Raw genomic sequence first — 14874 nt, forward strand, 5'->3', positions numbered from 1 at the left:
TCCTTCGATTTCCTTACTTAAAGAAAACAACCTGTATGAAATTTTTATGCAAAACAAGGACTATGATTGCTGTTCGACGTGAGCCAATGCTCCGTCTTGAAGACCGTACTTTGACCTATAATTATTAACATTAATTACATTGTGACCGCGGATTTTTTTCTCTTAATAAAATCAGTGGCTAAAAATAACCCGTTTTCCTTCGATTTCCTTAATTTAAGACTCATCAGTAATGCTTCATCCTGAAAGCAATTCTTATGCAAACAATTATTATCTGTATTAAAAGATATTTTTGTTAGAAATCAAACTGGTAAGTTAAAAAAAACATATATCAAGCAAGATCATAGAACACAAGATATATTTTTTATCGAGGACCTTGAATTTCATTATTGTTGAAAGCTGAACAGACATGTATATAACTACAAGTCTACAACCACGGACTTTCTATACTAGTATACTTAGTATAGAAAGTCCCTGCTACAACGAATGGGAGTGTTTAACTACCAAGGCATTGACCATAATATTCTCGTACGATCGGGAGACGTGGTATAGTACTTTCTGACCAGACACGTTAAAAAAAATGATCCAACAGCTGATTCAGCCAGTTACGAATTTCCAATATTATTAAAGATTCACAATATAAATACAAAGGGAACTTGCTCTGCTTAATTGAGTCCCTAAATAAATGTGAATAGTTAAGTTTTATTTAAGAATTGAATGCTTCTTTTTGTAACTTTATTGGGGTGTAAAAGTGTTGACCGAAGTACATTTTGTATGAAGCGCGGAAGCGCTTCATTCTAAAAATGTGCGCACGGTCAACGCTTTTACAACCCTATGAAGTTACAAAAAGAAGCATTCAATACTTGTAATTACATTTTTTAGCTAGGATCACGAAAACACGGTTTACATCAAGTTTTTATTTAATTTACCTGTGCACTTTATTATGGGACCTCGTGGCAGGCGCGGATCCAGAGGGGGGGGGGGGGGGGGGTTCCGGGGGTTGGAACCCCCCCTTTTTTTTGGACGATCAATGCATTTGAATGGGGACATGTAATTGGAACCCCCCTTTGTCCTTGGTTAGGAACCCCCCCCCCCTTTTTAAAATGGCTGGATCCGCCCCTGCGTGTCATCATGAATGATAAGTTTTATTGTGTGATACAACTGCTTAAGGAATAACAGGTGATGTGCAGTTAGCCAATCAGAATAACGTATCATAATGAAACATACATCTAATGTAATTATTCAAAATTGTCGAAAGCAAAGTTTCAATTGTGTTCTCGTATGACATATGAAATACTGAATAACTGACGGACAGCCTCACGAAAAAAAAAACCACCAAAAAAAACCCAAACTGAAACGGTTCACTATCGATCAAAACTATATCAGATATATCACGTATCATGACAACACTGTTAAAACTGTAAACTTGTGTTGTTTATAATATAAATTCAAGTTCTTCGTGTACATATTGTCAATATTTCATTTTATACTTCAAAAAATTTGTAGGTAGTTACGGCCCTGCATACGGTTTGGCGAGCTTTTAAGAGATAGTGTTAAAAGTATATGCATACTTAATAAATCCATGAGTTGATTATTATAAAAGAAAAAAATATTGTTTAACCTTTGACCAATAGATCGAGTCCAAAACTTAGCCATTTCAAGGATCGACTATGCTGATAATGTTGGCCGGTAGGCTAGCACTTGTTATATTTTGTCATTTTGTCTAGAGTTTTGTAGAGTGTGCAATTCTAAGTCACAGAGACAGTGGCAAACTTAAAGTGTATTTCCTAATAATATAATACATTTTTAAATTCAGATTAGTAAAATGTATAATTCACTTATTAAATGTTTATATCTGCATCTAAGACTTATCGATTGTTCATTTTTGCGCCACTGTCAGCAGTATTGACTATTTCTCGAAGGTGGTAAGTTTTTATTAATGGAGGAAGCTGGAGAGATCTTCCGCAGGAACACTAACAAACCAAGAGTATTCCTATGTGTTGTATTTCATTTATTTACACTCTACTGAGATTTCAAAATTCCGTCTGATTGGATTAATTTCTCGTTTGTCAATTTTCCCAAATTCCATCCCACATCACAAAAGGAGTTACAGAAGAATGTCAACCCCTCAGTAGAGTAATTTGATTCTGAATCATGGAAAAAAATGCAAAATAAGTGAATGACTTAATAGAAATAAATGATAATCAAGGCAGTCATATGATATTATATAAATATTGCTTATTTAATATTATATCAATTCTTTTTGTTCTTTCTTCTTCACTTTTTTTTTTGTCATTATTCTCTATACAATGTATATCCCCATTATTGATTCCAGACTCATAATCAATGCTCATATATCCATCCGTAAACCAAACTAGAAAACTACGTAAACGGATTTGCACGTTGAACACGAAACCCCGGAAACTTTTCACCGTTGCCATTTTTTATACTATGACGCAAAAACCATGGACGCTCGTGCGTCTGCTGATTTGATTTTTTTTACCGTATTTTAAAAACACCTAGACAGAGACAGCCAGAAAGATGATACAAGACACTGTATTTATTCAAACTGAGAGGTCAAAAATTTAGTATGAATGTATTATTAATTGTCGATTAACTGGAAAAAACCGGCGAACAAAAAATTGAAATGAACATGATGAAAGTCAAACCAACCGGAACATTGACGGATTTATGTACCCACTATTTTGTACTTGGAAAGCGCAACGAAAGGTAAATATTATCTTACACATGTTTTAAATGGATAAAAGCAGATGCTAGTGCTATAGTTTACAGTCTTTTGACTTTATACCGGCGTACAACTGATGTCAAATGTTATCATGGTTATGCATGCACAGGGGTTTCTGTTTGTTACAATTTGCCGGGTTCACTATCCATTACGAACCCCGAGAAATTGGGGTTGCATAGTAAACACGGCAAAGTGTAACAAACCCCTGTGATGCATGTAAACCCTTTAATCAGTCCAAGAACGGAAGCAAGACAACTCGACCTGCCGACAAATCTCCCCACTTTTTCACCAACTCGCCCCACTTATAACAGTTTAAAAAAATCCCCCCACTAAATGAAAAGTGTTTAATCCTGTCAAATATACTCCTGCCAAATCCCCACTTGTGAAAATGAGTAAAATCCAGATTAATATTTTAAAAAAGTCTAAAGAACACTGTTCATGCTGTTAAACCTGTTAAATGGGTAACAATGTTATAAAGGTCAGCCAAAATATGAAGACTGAAGTATAGAAAATACAGAAAAAAATATATTATTGTGAAAGAGCACAAAATAAAGAAATTCATTGGCGCCATAATTTTTTAAATCTGAGTCGACTGGTTCAAAGGTTATAACAATTAAGATTTTAAAAAATTGTCCAAGACAAAAATACTATATTTTGGGGCTAATTTTTAGGCCAAAATGAAATATAACAAAAGGTAATGACAAAAATGTAGGAACAGCAAGCAATTAATATAAAACTTTGTAAAAAAAACACATTGGGATTCTTTTTTTGCTATTTGTCAACCTTGGGCATCTTTGAATAAATGCTACATGTATGTTTAAACATTCATACCTTAATATGGAAATTTAAAGCAGGCAGAGGTTTAAATATATTAACATGATTAACAAATGTAATGCCAAAATATCTCAATTTTTTTTATAGCAACTCAAAATCATGCTGTCAGGCTACATGTATATGTGTTGTACATGGGAAGTGGACCCCTGGAGGAGATGAAAGGTCTATTTAATAGTACGTAATGTAAATGTATAAATAAGAAAGGTGGTATGATTGCCAATGAGAAAAGAAAGAAATTTGTACAAATGAAAATTCACTTGTTTTCCAATCCTAATAAAACTGTCAAGATTCACATGATATTGTAATGTTTACATTATTTTCAAAATACAATATTGTTTACACTAATGAGAAAAGACAACTCTTCACCAGAAATTAAATAGAAGTTAACAGCTATCATGACTATAGGTCACCTTACATCCTTCAACAATGAGCAAAGCCCATGTATCTAATAGTCCGCTATAAAAGACCCCAAATGAAAATGATAAATTTGTAAAACATTTCAAACAAGAAAACTAACTAGACTAATCTATGTACAAAAAAAGAACAAAAAAACAAAATATGATATACAGCAACAAACCAAACCACTGAATTACAGACTGATACTCATGTACAGAATGTGATGGGGCTAGACTAGTAGTTTTGTGATGCCAAACCCATCTATCTGGGGATATTATTGTGAACAAGGCCTAACTCATCAATCTAAACAAAGCAGAAAGACATCTTACACATCCCCTTAACAAAAAAGACTTAAGTACATATCTGAGAGTACTCCCTGAGTTACATGTACCAACAGCTAGTTCAAAGCCAATAACAAGACTTTTGGTGTAATTATGAATAACTTCAAATTTCAAAGTACATGATCATGCATGTATCATGATTATTGAAATGACTTACTGTAAACCAACTAATTTTCGCAGATACTTTATTTCACGTTTCAGCCTTTCTTGTCCACTTCGTGCCAATTTAATTTCGTGATTTTGTAATTTACCTGATGTAGTTTAATAATGAAAGATCCAAGCTTTACATTTTCACGACGATTTATATTCGTGTTATTTTTCTACTCACAAAAGTCGCGAAAATAAGTTGGTTTACAGTTTTGCCCAAAGATTGGCATTATATATCATGTCGGATTTAGAGCTAAAATATAACAACTTTTGTTCAGCTCTTCATTCAAGGGTCATATTGATTTTATTTTATTGATAAGAACATTCCAATGAATGTTTTTGTATCTAGTCAAACTTTTTCATGGCAAGTTTGGTGGTTTTATTTAAAAGATCAAAATGGTAAAACTTTTTCAAGGCAACTTTGGTGGTCTTGCTAAAAAGTCATAATAAGCCAGTTTGCCATATCAAAATATTTTAAGGCAATTTTGGCAGATATTTTTACTTCATTTTATTAAACTTTATTTCTTTTAGCACTTTCAATGAAAATACAAGTCCTTCAAGAAGTACGAGAAGCTAACATGGCTATAGCAACAGAACAGAATTCATTTTAGGCATTGCTTTCTAGATTAAATAGATAGTATAGTCATAGATCGTCATATTGATTTATGTGCATATGAGGAGCAGCAGTCAAGGAATAATTTTGTGATGAGAGGTATGTAATGAAATGAAAACTTTGTTTGAATATTTTTTTCTTGTCACACTCTGTACATAAAATTGAGAATGGAAATGGGGAATGTGCCAAAGAGACAACAACCCGACCGTAGAAAAAAACAACAGCAGAAGGTCACCAACAGGTCTTCAATGTAGCGAGAAATTCCCACACCCGGAGGCGTCCTTCAACTGGCCCCTAAAGAAATATATACTAGTTCAGTGATAATGTTTCAAAGATTTTTTATACGCCCGTCTGACAAAATAAATTTTGGAGGGATGAATTATCGAATACAAATGTCAGGTGCCCACATGTGAAAAATTATTACACCAGGGTTTTCGATATCACAAACTAGTCAAAACATTTTATCATCGGTATAAGGAATTCATTTAAGGAATGACTAATATTTTTTCTGTCTATGAAGAAATAACATAAAAAATTTGGTGCACACTGAATAACGCACGTAGCAGGTTATTTAACAGTGTGCACCACATTTTTTATGTTATTTCGAATAGACAGAAAAAATATTACAGTCATTTCTTATAATTTAATTCTAAATTCCATTTTAAACCGTAGAAAACCATGAAAAAACGTTGATGACGTCACGGTAACGTGACCAAATTATGTCTATGGGCTGATAACAAAATAACGTCAGCCACAGGGCTTTCCATTGAAGCCGGTAGCCGGCGGAAATCCGCCGTTTGCGGTGGCTTCAAGTGCCGGCTACTTCACTGACAAAAATATCAATTCAAAAAGAAAATAATATCTTTTTCAAATGTTTACAGGCAGCCGAGAGACGTATTTTCACAAAGTCGCGGTCACGATAAACAAGGATAAAAAGTCAGTGTTTACCTTGGGCTAAATATAGTTCACATGATTTCAGGTCACTGATTGGTTGTCTATTTAAAGTCAGAATGCATCGTTTCTTTTCAAAGATAACAAGAGAGACGTTCCGGTGGTCATTAAATGATAACAATAGAGACGTTCCGAGGGTCATTAACTCGTTGGCTTTTTTTACCTATAAAACGTGAAGACAATCGGATAGGATGACAATCTTATGTTATGGAATAATATCAGTCAAATTAAAGAAAGTGTAGTAGATCATATTGTTCAGAATCTGGAAAACAGTATCTTTTGAAGTTCATTTTTCAAAGCCCACGTGGTGTTCAGAGAATCAAGGTCAAAAACGAAAGTAGAATATTGTCGACTCGACCTCAAATAAATAACATTTCCAAATGATTTATGTATCCGACTTATTGAACAGTTTACAAAAAAAGAGAAAATCAGAGGATATATCAATTTTCTGTCAATGCTTGAAAAAAATTGTATGATTTTAGTTACGCGTAACAGTCTTTAGAGAGAAAAGGGGGGTCATTTGTTTACAAATGCACGTAGTTCTGCAAAATAAATCGATCAAGATTTTTAACAAACCGGATTATTATATAAATAAATCTCTTTTAAAAGTAAATGAATTTTAAACATAAGGTAATGAAAATAAAAAAACTATAACATAAAAAAAAATAAAATTTCTTTGTCTTTGAGATTTTTTTTTTCTTCTTTAATTTCATACATAAAAAATGGTCATTTGAAAGATGAAATTAGGTGCCAGGAGATTGCAAGAATGCAGGATTTTGCTCTATTTATAGCAGAGCTTCTGGGGGCCTTGAGCGGACCCCAGACCCCCTGCCGTAAGGCACCAAGCTTACAGCTTGGTGGACGTCCGGCTTCGCCGAACGCATGTTACAGCCGCCTATAATTTTTATTCAGCCTTCTACTTCAATTTCAATGGAAAGCCCTGCAGCCAATCAGGAGATGCGTTACATCCAAAATTAAATTATTCTTAAATATTTATCACTCAACATGCAGACATCTTATACGCTCAGGTATTTCACATCCAATCTTTTATGATAATATTCTTTACAAAGCACAAAAATGTCAGCATTCACCTCAAAAGCTAACAAAACTTTTAATCAGACTTATAAGAAGGGATATATAGTTGCCATACTCTTGTCAGGTCATTAAAGATTGCATATTTTGGCTTTAATATTGATTAAACTATAGGGTCTTTTGACAAAATTAAACACATTTATTCTAAAACCAGTTGTTGGTATGACAAGGTATCTTTTTTGTCAGATATTTTTGTAATTCATATCGTACGTCTATCTATATCAGCATGGTCTTGTATGAGTTTTGAACTAAGTGCTATCAAATATGTTGACAGGAGATATGTCTGATATACTGAATATAAATTGTAAGGAAAATTGCATTGCATTAGCAATCCCACACAGGTTTACATTTCTTGTAGATTTTTAAGAAAAAGTTTATAAGAAAAGAGAAAAAAAATGTAGTTTTTATTGCTTTTTGACAGCAAATTTATTCATCCATTGGCGAGGTACATTGAAAGGTTGTTCTTTTATTAAATGCATGAAGTATCATATAGATGGCAACAAATGACAACAGTTACATGTTATATTCATGAGTTTAATATTTCCTATAAATGGTGTATTTTAACAATTTTGCCTATTAACTTAAAACAGCAAAACAAAACCCAATAAACATCAGTAGTTAATGCCTGAAACTATTTTTAAAGTTTAGACAGCAGAAAAGATCCTTTTAAACAACAAGTTAATACTGTACATATATTTTAAACAGCTAAACTGTTAAATATTTTTTCTGTTGTTTGTTTAGGTATTGTTTAAATTCACTAACAATGCAAAGTATATAGTAAAGGTATAAATTAGTTAGCATTAGCTCATACTACAAATGTACATGTAGTTTTTGTCTGGACTACTTGATTAAATTCTTAAGATTTACAATTTTACAATTTAAGCTTATTGCCAAATGAAAGGAAAGTACAGTATTAAAATCACTGGTGAACATGTGCATGTAGGTGTGAATGTACTACAAAAAGATCTGATATCAAAGTAAGTTCATCTTTAGAATTGCAGTTAATTTTGATAATACATTGTAATATGATATAACATGTATAAGGCCAGGGTTTTTTAATTTGTTGGTTTACGGATTTTCCCCATGAAAAAGTCAGGTCGGTCGGTCGGGAAAAAAAAGAAAAAAAATTATATGCAAAATAAATATATTTTTCACCTTTCTAACAATAATATGTTTGTTATGCTATTTTGTTATCATTTCTTTGATTTTAGTTCGATGAAATTTTATTGCTCAGCTGTCATAAACATCGCATGACATTCTAATAATGTCCCGTAAAAAAGGGGGTACACGGACAAAGACGAAATTAAATCGTCATTTCACAAACAAGAAAAACAGATTCGCGTAGCTCTTAATTAATTCCAGAAAACTTGGTGAATTATGATCTTCAAGCAGGAAAACTGATAAAGAAAAAAATGTAAAAACGTTGTACGAAAATAAGTTACAACACACGTTTCAAAAACGTAATAGACTCGTCCACTGGAAAAACAAGAATATCGGCTTAATCTGTTGTCATGCATTCCCGTTTTTTATCCAAATGGACGGTATTTTTTTATTATCTATGAAACAAGAAAATTCCAAATGATTATTTAATATTCAGTACTTTAACTTGATGTCTTCCACCTGTCCACATTTGGACAATGTTCTTTCTATCATCTTACGGACTAATGACAAATACAGGAAACGAACTTATTGTGTAATTGGTTTCAAACACAAAGCCCAAAGGGCCAAGTGAGCTTTTCTCATCACTTGGCGTCCAGCGTCCGGCGTCGTCGTCGTTAACTTTAAAAAAAATCTTCTCCTCTGAAACTACCGGGCCAAATTAATCCAAACTTGGCCACAATCATCTTTGGGGTATCTAGTTTAAAAAATGTGTGGTGTGACCTGGTCAACCAACCAAGATGGCCGCCACGGCTAAAAATAGAACATAGGGGTAAAATGCAGTTTTTGGCTTATAACTCAAAAACCAAAGCATTTTTAGGAATCTGACATGGGATAATATCAGATTATTACATGGCATTTTTCATATCGCATGTATTATCAGCCCTAGGTTCAATATCAGCCCAAGAGCCGCATGGCTCGAGGGCTGATATTGACCGAGGGCTGATAATACATGCGATATGAAAAATGACATGTTATGATCTTTTTATCATATGCTTCAACAATGGAGGAAAATAACAGATCATATATTGATCCTTTTACGTGGTTCCCAAATAGAAGTTCAAAGATTGAAAAGTTCACGGACGTCGGACCCAAATTTAGTACATTCGATATCAAATCTTTCTACCATATGCCTCAACAGAGGAGAAAACATTTTTAATATGGACGACTCGACAAACCCCTCAAAAAAAAAAAACAATATACATAGTGAACACTGTTTGGAAAAGTCAACCTTTTCAAAGTAACTTTCTAAATTATGTTTAAAACTTATAAAGAATGCATTTATTTAATAATTTGTTTGTTTGTTTTTTTTATTTTTATTTTTTTTTTGTTATTATTTTACACAATATACTTTTCAGTATCTAAATAATTGTTTTGTACACTATTTCGTACTGTTTTTCACTGAAAACGTAGCATTGAGGTGTATTTTCCGGAATTTGCCGAGTATCACTGGAATGCCATGTGATAACGTTACGGAAAGGCATGTGATAACAATCGAAGCATGTGATAAACTTTTCATATCAGCCCGCTAAGCACAAATTCGAAAAATATGGAATTTACGTTAATTTAATGCTATTATCATACAGTAAAAATCATATGTTTTTTAGTCTAAGTATATGATAAAAATGTTTATCAGGTCAAGATCTATCTGCCCTGAAATTTTCAGTTGAATCTGTCAACCCGTTGTTGGGTTGCTGCCCCTGAATTGGTAATTTTGAGGAAATTAATAAGCCAGTTTGCCATATCAAAATATTTTAAGGCAATTTTGGCAGATATTTTTACTTCATTTTATTAAACTTTATTTCTTTTAGCACTTTCAATGAAAATACAAGTCCTTCAAGAAGTACGAGAAGCTAACATGGCTATAGCACCAGAACAGAATTCATTTTAGGCATTGCTTTCTAGATTAAATAAACTTTTCATATCAGCCCGCTAAGCACAAATTCGAAAAATATGGAATTTACGTTAATTTAATGCTATTATCATACAGTAAAAATCATATGTTTTTAGTCTAAGTATATGATAAAAATGTTTATCAGGTCAAGATCTATCTGCCCTGAAATTTTCAGTTGAATCGGTCAACCCGTTGTTGGGTTGCTGCCCCTGAATTGGTAATTTTGAGGAAATTAATAAGCCAGTTTGCCATATCAAAATATTTTAAGGCAATTTTGGCAGATATTTTTACTTCATTTTATTAAACTTTATTTCTTTTAGCACTTTCAATGAAAATACAAGTCCTTCAAGAAGTACGAGAAGCTAACATGGCTATAGCACCAGAACAGAATTCATTTTAGGCATTGCTTTCTAGATTAAATAAACTTTTCATATCAGCCCGCTAAGCACAAATTCGAAAAATATGGAATTTACGTTAATTTAATGCTATTATCATACAGTAAAAATCATATGTTTTTTAGTCTAAGTATATGATAAAAATGTTTATCAGGTCAAGATCTATCTGCCCTGAAATTTTCAGTTGAATCGGTCAACCCGTTGTTGGGTTACTGCCCCTGAATTGGTAATTTTGAGGAAATTAATAAGCCAGTTTGCCATATCAAAATATTTTAAGGCAATTTTGGCAGATATTTTTACTTCAATACCCTGAATTGGTAATTTTGAGGAAATTTTGCTGTTTTTGGTTATTATCTTGAATATTATTATAGATAGAGATAAACTGTAAACATCAATATTGTTCAGCAAAGTTAGACTTACAAATAAGTCAACATGACCGATATGGTCAGTTGACCCCTTTCATTGCCTTTAGGAGTTATTGCCCTGTATAGTCAATTTTTAACCATTTTTCATAAATTAAAGTAATCTTTTACAAAAATCTCCACTGAAACTACTAGGCCACAATCATCTTTGGGGTATCTAGTTTGAAAAATGTGTCCGATGACCTGGCCATGCAACCAAGATGGCCGCCACGGCTAAAAATAGAACATAGGGGTAAAATGCAGTTTTTGGCTTATAACTATGAAACCAAAGCATTTAGAGCAAATCTGACAAGAAGTAAAATTGTTAATCAAGTCAATATCTATCTGCACTGAATTTTTCAGATGAATTGGACAACTGGTTGTTGGGTTGCTGCCCTCCAATTGGTAATTTTTAAAGAAATTTTGCCGTTTTTGGTTATCTTGAATACTATATATTATAGATAGCAATAAGCTGTAAACAGCAATAATGTTCAGCAAAGTAAGATCTACAAATAGGTCAACATGACCTAATGGTCAAATGACCCCTTAAGGAGTTATTGCCCTTTATAGTCAATTTTTAACAATTTTCATTAATTTGGTAAATTTATGTAAATTTTTACCAAATATAGTTCTCTGTTACTAATGGGCAAAGTTCATTATAGATATAATTGTAAGAAGCAAAATCGTTCAGTAAAGTAAGAACTTCAAACACATCACCATCACCAAAATACAATTTTGTCATGAATCCATTTGTGTCCTTTGTTTAATATGCACATAGACCAAGGTGAGCGACACAGGCTCTTTAGAGCCTCTAGTTTTAGTTTCCATTCTCTAACTAAGAGTTTGCCTCTCCTATATCAATACACATAGACATTACGGCAGTTTTTTTAACATTCTAAAATTAACACGTCCACTTGTATTTTTGTCCATCTGATGAGTAGAGCCTTTTTCAACTGATTTTTATACGACCCCAAAAAATTTTGGGATCGTATAATGGTATGATGTCGTCGTCGTCCGAAGACACATTGGTTTCCGGATAATAACTTTAGTTAAAGTGAATAGATCTTCATAAAATTTTTTCAGAAAGTTCACTACCACTAAAGGAAGGTTGAGATTGATTTTGGATACGAAGGTCCCAACTGATTAGGAATTAGGGGCCCAAAACAAGCATTTTTCTAGTTTCAGGATAATAACTTGTGTAGAAGTATTTCAATTGCTCTGAATTTAGGGCCAAAAAGGGGTCAAAACAAGCATTTTTCTAGTTACAAGACAATAACTTGTGTGTAATATTTTATGGATCTCTCTGAAATTGTACCACAATGTACCATATAACAAAGGAGAGGCTGGGATTAAGTTTTGGGTTAATTGCCCAAAATATGTAGGAATTAGGGGCCAAAAAAGGACCAAAAAGAAGCATGTTTCTAGTTTCTAAACAATCATGACAATAACTTGTGTTTAAGTGTATGGATCTCTCTGAAATTGTACTACAAGGTTCAATACTACAAAGGAAAGCATGGGATTGAGTTTAAGGGTAATTGCTCCAAGAGGGATTCAAAAAGTTCGGGGGATGGGTGGGTTTGGGGGGTTGTTCACCATTTTTTGAAGGGCTTAAAACGGTTTTTTTTCAAAATTTTTCAAATTTCGAATTTTGAAAAGTTTCAAGAAATCTCCAATTGCACAGTATTGCATGTATTGTGCAATAGATTTGTTAGATCTTTGACTACATTTATTTTTTTGACAAAAACCTATATGTCAAAAATTTGATCACAATCCAAATTCAGCCAGAATCAAGCTTGAATATTGTAACCAAATTTGGCCCAACTGTTCAGGGTTCAACCACTGGGGTCGTATAAAGCTGCGCCCTGCAGAGCACCTGGTTATAGTTCGTTTTCATGTTGTTCTGTTATACCACTGTCCCAGGTTAGGGGAAGGGTTGTTTTACATTGTCATATCGGGGCCTTATATCATGTATATAGCCAAATATTTGGTATGGGCTTTACTCATTGTTGAAGGCCGTACAGTGACCAATAGCATGCATAGTTGTTAATGTCAGTGTCATTTTGGTCTCTTGTAGATATAGACAGTTGTCTCATTGGCAATCATTGTTGTACATTGTCATTTCGGGGCCTTTTATAACTAACTATGCGGTATTGGCTTTGCTCATTGTTAAAGGCCGTACGGTGACCTATAGTTGTTAATGTCCGTGTCATTTTGGTCTCTTGTAGATAAAGACAGTTGGCAATCATACCACATCTTCTTTTTTTTTATATGCGTATACATTATAAGCTGTTTGAGACCTCTTAAATGAATTACACTTTTAATTATTATCGAATTATTTAATTTACTTAAGTCAAATTTATATTATTTATGAATATTTTATTTCAGTTACCATTCACAGTGAACATGGTGAAGAATAACCAATAAAGGACATAGAAGACTACCTCACAAACATTGGAAATATTACAAGAAAAACCCAATATTTTGATTCATGAAGAAGACATTCATGTACATGTTGTACTTTGAAAACTGAAGAAATAAAATTGTGAATAAAAATACTTGGAAATAAAGTTAGAAGATTGAAATTTATATTTTGGTGTTTGTACTAAGAAAGTTTGAAGAAAATGGAGACATTCAAAACTGTAAAAAGAAAACTATATTTTACACAATCACTGTTGAGGACAATTACTCTTGATATAATATGATCCAAAGATCATATAATAGTAAAGAAATTTGGTTGAATTGCCAATGAGAAAAATATCCATAAGAGTTGTTCAAATAATGTATATATAGTAAGTAATTACAGGTCACCATATGTCCTCCAACAATGAATAAAAAACCAGGTATAGTGAGCTATAAAAAAAAGACCGAAACATAAGACATGTAAAGAAGAAGAGAAAATTTTTTAACAAGTTAATATCTGAAAACAAAATATGATACAAACCAGAGGCAAGCACTATGTTGCTGTACTCTTGAATATACATGTAGAATGTAGAATGTTTAAATGGATTTTAAATCAGAGTTATCATCAATATTCACCTTTTTTAGCAACAATTTATTGTATGACTGAGATTTCTTTACCAAAATCCTTGTATGTGTATATTGCATTAGAAACATATTTTATTTGCACACTAGGTGACTTATAAGGAAATGCAGATCACAATTATATTGCTTTAAAATGAAAGTATATTGACTGTTTCATCGCAAGTTCCAGCAATACAACTGTGACATAAAAATCAAACAAGTATATATTTTTTCCAAAAACTTTCACTTTATATTTGTATAAAAATGAAAATAGAAAATACCAAAAGTTGTCAACACATTAAAAAAAGAAGAACTTATCAAATCCAGACGTTAAAAACAAATAATTCACTACATAGTTTTATCATGACTACGCACGATAATCATGTGTTTTGATTAACGCATGATTCTCATGCGTAAACTTATTCCATGTAATACGCACGTAGCTCTATACGCATAATTTTCGTGCGGGAATCATGCGAAAATCATGCGTAAAGTTTACGCACGATTATCGGATGTAGCTCGATTTGGGCGTTTTTCGTGCGAAAAATATGCATGATTTACGCATGATTTCCGCACGATTATCATGCGTGGCACATTTACTAGTGTAAACCTTAGTAGAAATTTGTTTCAGATAAAAATAGCAGGCAGCCGTTAACATTTTATTTAACCAACTACTAGTTTAGATGTGTTAAGTGGTTGAGAATAAATCATAGGTGATGCACATGGTAATGAACTATTAAGAAATCGCCTTCACGAAATTATATATCGTGTTTTTTTGTTAACGAATTTTATGGTTTCCTTTAGTATATTAATTTACGGCTACCTTCAAAGGGACATTCAACTATTGTTTTACATGTTTGAATACACCAATAGGTTGTACTATTTAAA

The 14874-nt window shown here is 32.8% G+C and overlaps 1 long non-coding RNA gene across 1 annotated transcript; it reads left to right on the forward strand.

Moving 5' to 3' along the window:
• The first annotated feature begins 2454 nt into the window (after positions 1 to 2454).
• Positions 2455 to 13551, forward strand: LOC139496414 (uncharacterized). Its single transcript, XR_011657652.1, has 5 exons — positions 2455 to 2727; positions 3665 to 3751; positions 4993 to 5173; positions 8001 to 8094; positions 13351 to 13551. It is a non-coding gene; the product is annotated as an uncharacterized lncRNA (long non-coding RNA).
• Positions 13552 to 14874: the final 1323 nt, after the last annotated feature.

This window comes from Mytilus edulis, chromosome 11, assembly GCF_963676685.1.
Source record: "Mytilus edulis chromosome 11, xbMytEdul2.2, whole genome shotgun sequence".
In the NCBI taxonomy this organism is placed as follows: Eukaryota; Metazoa; Mollusca; class Bivalvia; order Mytilida; family Mytilidae; genus Mytilus; species Mytilus edulis.